Source organism: Polyodon spathula, chromosome 22, assembly GCF_017654505.1.
Source record: "Polyodon spathula isolate WHYD16114869_AA chromosome 22, ASM1765450v1, whole genome shotgun sequence".
NCBI lineage: Eukaryota > Metazoa > Chordata > Actinopteri > Acipenseriformes > Polyodontidae > Polyodon > Polyodon spathula.
The window spans coordinates 6,234,744-6,242,910 of NC_054555.1; positions in this window are offsets into that span (position 1 = coordinate 6,234,744).

Sequence of the window (8,167 nt, forward strand, 5' to 3'; positions counted from 1 at the left end):
TTTTTGTAAAACCAAATTACAATTAAACCTGGTAAAACAGGGTACAAGAGGCCATCTGAAAGTGATCTTTAAATACAGCTGAGTTAACGCTGGAGAACATACCGAGACCCATCAATAAAGAGACACCCCCATTGATTTACTGATTACAAGGCTGCACATTTAACTGCAATCCTGTCCCTTAGCAAAGCTTGGCACATTGGCCTTTTCATGACAAAAGCCTAAAAGCTCTAGTCATTTTGTAATGTCTAACAGAATGACTGGACCTCTCAGTTACCACAGAAAGGTGTTTTTCTAAGGAAGTGAATATTAATACAAATTTGACTGTACTGGTTTATAAAATGTAAAAGAAATCCTGTTTTAGACAAACTGACTATGCTGTAGAAATCGTCCTGCACAGTGTTTTGTATTGTGATTTATTTTATTTTTTTTATCAATAAACCCTACAATGCGTACCATCCCAATAATGCCTGCTGTACACCATAGTGTACACCATAGTGCCATCTAGTGGACACAGGACATTGTGAGTTTTATTAGGGAGTGTACTGGATCTCATTCCACGTGAAATAAGCTGTTGTTTTTCAGATAGTTTAAATAATAGAGTATAGACATTAAAGTTTTTTTTGACAATCTAATAGACATATTACCAACAATTGTGTGTAGTTTTCTAGCACTGTAAGCTGAGAATATACTGAACAACACAGTAAGAATTATCATGTCTTTTATACCTGATTTTTTATTTCAATGACACAAAAGCCCATTATACTGTACAACTCCATATCAAACCACTAAGCTTTTTTGTGTGTTAGTCTTGAACTACAAAACGTTTTAAAAACATTACCTTTTAAAGTGTAATGTAAAGTATATAGCATACTGCACTGGGGACAGGATACTTTACATTAGACTTGAAGCATTACCTTTTATCCGTTTACAATCCTAACTTTAAAACCTTTATAAGAATACACTGCTGGAAGGCACTACCCACAATTCATAACTTAATTTCTTTACATAATAATTGTAACACCAGCCCACAGTTTTGGAACAACTGATGTACTGTTTTGTGTTGCTAAAAACAAATTCCAACGAGATGGCCAGCTGGGAGAAAAATGCACTGCATAGATTGTTACATTCATTTTAAACTGCTAACTGTTTCAGCTTTACCTTTCTTCATTCTTATCTGTAAGTGCTATACAGCGCAGGATAATAGCCTAGCTTTCTGTATTCTTCACTACGAAGGAATAAATGTCCAATAGCCACATACTGCACTTTTCGGATGCAACTTTCTAAGGTGTGATTTAGTAAACAATGGATATGATAAGCCTGAGGCAAGCAAGGAATTTGATGTATTGTAAAAAAAAAAAAAAAAAAAAAATGAGCTGACGATGGCAAAGAAATGTTTTTCAGGTTTGTTACCATGGCCACAGTTCTCAAGATATCTTCGTTTTTGCAGATGAGTCAATACAATTGTCCTTATGAAACCTGTGGTGTGTTTGCATGTAACCATGGTATTCCCATGTTTAACTGTGCTTTTACTGTTTAATAAGGTTTGTATTGTTCCCAGTGATTCACTGCACTCTTCTTACATACACTTATGTATTGCATGTGTTAATAACAAAATAATATGAACGGTGTAAATCTTAGTAGATGGTTATTGCATTGTAACTATATGTAGTTAATACACCCGTATTTTGAAGTTCATCCTTTTTCTATTACAATGTTTTACTTGACTTTGCTATTTGTGTATTATAGGTATAGCAGTGGGGTTTTATAATCCAATCTGTTGTGACTTGGAACGCCATTGTGAAGTTAGAATTAGTGGTCTCTGTGGTGGCCTGCCAATTAACTTTTCCAATAAACAATGTACCAGCATTAACAATTTAGGCCAAACACCGAAGCTGGTGCAAAATGTCTTCTGGATGCACTATGTAACAGAAACCCCTTCTTAGACCCATAGATGAATTGATTTGTTCTTTCAAGGTATTCCATACACAGACAAAGATACAATGACACATAGGTAATTACGCACATGAAAATGGAAACTGACATTTCATTTGATATATTAACTGCCATTGCACAGGTGGTGCAGCTAAAAGCAGATCAAGAGAATAAGAATAAGAGAGACATCTTGTACCCATTCCTCCCACCATCTGTTGTAACCAGCTGCCAATAGCAATAGCTACGGTAATTGCAAAGGTACTAACTCATTTACGAACACAAAAGCAGTTCATTCATTCTTAGAGCAATGGAAAAGCAAAACAAAATAGAAAAGGTCCTAAGGTATGTTATTTATTAGTCACAATCTATAAGTTCCCACAAACCCTTTCCCCAGCTAAGAAGTTGGTTGAAATGGGTGGAGAGTTTGTGTGTGTGAGTGTGTGTGTGTGTGTGTGTGTGTGTGTGTGTGTGTGTGTGTGTGTGTGTGTGTGTGTGTGAGTGTGCATGTGTGTTTTAGAGAGTGTTTTTGTTATTTTTTGTTATTATAATATATTATTTATGCGAGGTATTTTTGCTGTGTCATACTTTTCTTAAGGCAATGTCGTTAATATATGAATATGTTCTAAAGTTTAAGGCAGAATTTTACTGTACATTAAATCCTGCAGTGTGTGCAATTTACCACAAGAGGGCAGCAGAAACAGCAAAACTCTTTTTACAAACTTTCTGCTTAGAATAAGTCTTAAGACTCCCGCGTCTCTCATAAAACTAACAATGAAATGAGGATAAAATCAAGCCTCTTGTGAAAAGCATAGGTACAGTAAGTTAATTGTGCCATGGCAGTCTCTAATACAGAAAATAATTTTTGGCAGCAACATGCATAGTGTAACCATTAACATGCTCCCCTGCAAATACAGTACCACATACGTGGCATTTTCTTACTCTTATAGAGCAAGTGTAGCATTTCTCACAACCACTAGGGGCAGTTTTGCAGGGAGAAGATGTGTCAAGATGTGTCATAGTAAATTAAAACTACAGTCTGCAGAAAGGAAAACCAGGGGCTGAAGGCAATCTGACGTAATCTGCCTGCCTGTAAATCTATAGTGTTGCATGATGACAGTTAATTACAATGTACAGAGATGGAGGTGAACAACTGCTGCTGCGATCCAAAAGACAGAGCCCAAGGAGGTTAAGTGTCTTGCTCAGGGTCACACACAGTAAGTCATTGGCTGAGCTACGATTGAACCTGGAACCTCCTGTTCAATTCAAAATATTTGAAATTCCTTGAAAATCAATAAAAATCGAACTACTCTGTGCTGGATGGTATGAAAATCATACCACTGATCCATTTGGATCATCCATTATACTGTGTTGTGAGAACACTGAAAAGCCCAGAATTAGAATAGTTCACCTTGAGGTAGATGTGTTCCACAGTCCCACTATCAATTAGTTTACCTGTGAGTTTACAACTGTAATGTTGGTTGCTGTAAAGTGGCATTAAATTAAACATGACAACAATGAAACCCTTCTATTAAGGAAATGCTACTGGACAACAAACAATAAACTTATATAAAAGCCGGAAGTTAATAGTTATAAGTGGTTTTCATTTTCACCTTTATTTTTTGGATGACGTTGACAAGCTTTTAGCTGGAAGCTGTATCTTTAGAATATGTTTCATGCAGCCCAGCACATCAAAACTAGATTATTTCCTTTTGGGAGTTCCACCTCTTTTAACTCAATGATGCAGTTGAGGGTATAAGCAGGTACTTTTAATTTGGGAAATATAGCATTTATCAACTTCTTATAGAAGGGATACAGAGTTTACTCACTTCTACTCTCCTGTGATATGCAAATCCTGGGTTAGAGACAAGATATTTTAATGGTGCGTCTGTGTTGTGCTGCTGCGTGCAAGACTGACAGCTGAGAGTGCTCAGTCAGAACTCTGGTGCGGGCAGGGGGGCGTGGTCATTGGACTGCATGTTCTGTGTGAGTGTGTGTGTGAGTGTTCTGTGATTGGTTGTTTATGTTCTGTTAATGTTCTGTTGTTAGGCACATGACCTGTAGGCCAGTGCTAGTAGCCTTCATCCTAGCCCACGAAAGGACGCTAGCACAACTGTTCACGTGAAGCGCCCTGTTGGGTCTGTGATTGTTCACATGTAAGGAAGTTAGAAAGGCCAAGAGAGAAATAGAAATGAACATTGCTAAGGGAGCTAAAACCAATTCGAAAATGTTTTTCCAATATTATAACAGCAAGCGGACATTAAAAGAGGAGATTAAATGTTTAAGAGACACAAATGGCAAAATCGTAGATGAAGAAAAAAAATAGCAATATATTAAATGATTACTTTTCACAAGTTTTTACAAAGGAAGATACTGACAACATGCCCCACATGTCATCCAGTTCCTATCCAGTTTTAAATAACTTTAGCATAACTGAGGCAGAAGTGTTAAAGGGACTAGGAGCTCTTAAAATAAACAAATCCCCTGGGCCGGATGAGATCCTCCCAGTAGTACTCAAAGAAATGAAAGAAGTAATTTACAAACCGCTAACCAAGATCATGCAGCAGTCTCTTGACACAGGGGTGGTACCGACAGACTGGAAAATTGCAAACGTAATACCGATCCACAAAAAGGGAAACAAAACTGAACCAGGTAACTACAGACCAGTAAGCCTGACTTCTATTATATGCAAACTTATGGAAACTATAATAAGATCCAAAATGGAAAATTACCTATATGGTAACAGGGTCCTGGGAGACAGTCAACATGGTTTTAGGAAAGGGAGATCGTGTCTAACTAACTTGCTTGATTTTTTTGAGGATGCAACATCGATAATGGATAATTGCAAAGCATATGACATGGTTTATTTAGATTTCCAGAAAGCTTTTGACAAAGTCCCGCACAAAAGATTAATTCTCAAACTGAACACAGTTGGGATTCAAGGAAACACATGTACATGGATTAGGGAGTGGTTAACATGTAGAAAACAGAAAGTACTGATTAGAGGAGAAACCTCAGAATGGAGTGTGGTAACCAGCGGTGTACCACAGGGATCAGTATTAGGTCCTCTGCTATTCCTAATCTACATTAATGATTTAGATTCTGGTATAGTAAGCAAACTTGTTAAATTTGCAGATGACACAAAAGTAGGAGGAGTGGCAAACACTGTTGCAGCAGCAAAGGTCATTCAAAATGATCTAGACAAGATTCAGAACTGGGCAGACACATGGAAAATGACATTTAATAGAGAAAAGTGTAAGGTACTGCACGCAGGAAATAAAAATGTACATTATAAATATCATATGGGAGATACTGAAATTGGAGAAGGAATGTATGAAAAAGACCTAGGAGTTTTTGTTGAATCAGAAATGTCTTCATCTAGACAATGTGGGGAAGCTATAAAAAAGGCTAACAAGATGCTCGGATACATTGTGAAAAGTGTTGAATTTAAATCAAGGGAAGTAATGTTAAAACTGTACAATGCACTAGTAAGACCTCATTTTGAATATTGTGTGCAGTTCTGGTCACCTCGCTATAAAAAAGATATTGCTGCTCTAGAAAGAGTGCAAAGAAGAGCGACCAGAATTATTCCGGGCTTAAAGGGCATGTCATATGCAGACAGGCTAAAAGAATTGAATCTGTTCAGTCTTGAACAAAGAAGACTACGCGGCGACCTAATTCAAGCATTCAAAATTCTAAAAGGTATTGACAGTGTCGACCCAAGGGACTTTTTCAGCCTGAAAAAAGAAACAAGGACCAGGGGTCACAAATGGAGTTTAGACAAAGGGGCATTCAGAACAGAAAATAGGAGGCACTTTTTTACACAGAGAATTGTGAGGGTCTGGAATCAACTCCCCAGTAATGCTGTTGAAGCTGTCACCCTGGGATCCTTCAAGAAGCTGCTTGATGAGATTTTGGGATCAATAAGCTACTAACAACCAAACGAGCAAGATGGGCCGAATGGCCTCCTCTCGTTTGTAAACTTTCTTATGTTCTTATGTTCTAAACAGCACCTGAAAGGGGAAAGAACTGTATGGGAGGCTCTGGTTGGCTGAGGGCCAATAACAATGTATCTGATGGATGATCCTTTTCTTAGGATGTCGTGCACCCAAATCCAGTGCTTTTGACATTGGTAGAATAACAGCAGTAATAAAAAGAGTTCTTCCTCTCCTCAATCAGCCATTTTCTTGAAAGGTTTGGTAAATTTCCAGCTGTCGCGTCGTGTCTGTGATCGCCTCTGGTGTGCATGGGGTTTTCGCAGTGAATTTTGTCATGTCGCCCCCAGTAAAAATCACGTCCTATCTGGTGTGTGAAGGCCTTAAGGCTGCTTCCCAACAGATGCTATGCAGCATGCGAAGGTAAGCAGAGATTAGTCGCGTGTCAACTTGGGCATTTAAAAATCAGAGAACAGCGTCAAAGAACATGGTTCACCAGGTCAGTCAAGCAATTTCCAAAATGATGTTGGAAAAGAACATACAAGCTGTGGAAAAATATCCAGAGCTTTATGACAAAGATCATTGCAATTACAAGGATACAAAGATGAAAGATAATATACGGGAGTCCATTTCATAGGAACTGGATATTCCAGGAATCTGTGATTTATTGCCATATATGTTGAAATATCGTCAGAGAAGAAACTCACAATTTCCACATCATGTTGACAGATATGTACCAATCTTGATCATGTCAATAGCGATTTCTAATAGTTCTGGTCTGGTATGGTTCTAGCTTCTGGTATGTGTGGTCATGTCGCTGCAAAAGTATCAAATCAGGTCTGGTGTGTGGCAGGCTACTGTCTGTCAATAACCTACAGTACACTAGAAGAAGTGGCTAGGGATTCCATTTACAGTTCAGTTTATACTGTTTTATTCTTTCTATAGTGATGCTGTGTTAACATGCATGAGACAAGCTTTAAATAAATTTAAAGAGTTTAAAATAGCAATATGTCTTGCTGATTTAATTTAACAGTCAACTGAATCGAGTTTAAAGAGGTTGTATTTTGGTTTTTAAGTCACCTGAAACCTCTGAAGAAGCATGTGTTATTCATCATACTTTGTACAATTTGAAAGTGTTTAGTTTCAGGACTCCTTGGAACTGAGTCATCCTTGGATTAGACTAGACTGTCCTGTAGAAATAGGTCATTTTTGTAATAGAATAAAAAAATAAACTTTCCTCCTTTTTTGAAAAATGTGGTGCTATAATTTAAATGTGCATGTTCTGTGATGGATGTTGATTGTTTTCTTTTGACAGTGCTGTACCTGCAAAATATTTTATTCAGACTTGAATCAAAGGCTTCACTGAACAACAATCAGCATCACAAAATCACTACATAATTCAACAGTTTGAAAGGTTGACAAGATATACTTTGACAGTCAGAAAAATAAATAAATAAATTGCCAGAGCATTGTGGGAAAGCTTTGTAGTAGCTGCAGAAACAAATAGAAATAGTACAGAAAGTATATCCATATACTGTGTTTGTTAGTTAAAGAAGTAATAATCAAGATATTTAACAAATATGTTTTATCATTATATTGATGATATGCAGATTCTTCAAAGACCACTCTGCAGATGCTGTGCCAGGTATAATATATCATTGTTTCCTGTGCTTTGGCCACATTATCTGACTTTACAAAATAAAACTTCCTTACAGGACAGTGGCATTTTATTCATTTAAAGATGAGCTAATAAATGTTTTACAGTCATTTTTCCTATTGTTGGCTTTTTAAAATATCATTACATGTTCCCCTTTTTTTTGTGCTGAGAATCTTTTGGTTCTTAACTTCTTTTTTTTAGGATATGCAAATATTGGAGTAAGTTTGAAGTACAACATATGAAGTCAATAGGTAAGCAAGGAATCAAAAGATCTTCAGAAGAAAGAAAGGTGAAACAGTGATGCTAGTGCTAATAAGAATCAATATTTAAATCTGTCTGCATTCATGTAAAAAAAAAAAAAAAAGCAAAGAATTTTATCTCCAGTGCAAAAAAATAAATAAATAAAAAAAATAAAATAAAAAGCTGTTTCTTGGTTAAAGGAGTTTACACAAAATGTATTACATACTGACTGTAGCAGTGAGGCCCTCCCAGCCTACATTACAGGACTTCCCATCTCAATTTGCTGTGTTACAATGAACCTTGAACCAGAGAAGATTACATTTAGAAAATGACTAGAGTCATCAAAACCACCTCCCTCATTTTGAGCCTGCATTCCTTTGAGTTTATCCAAGACTTTGCCAGCTAC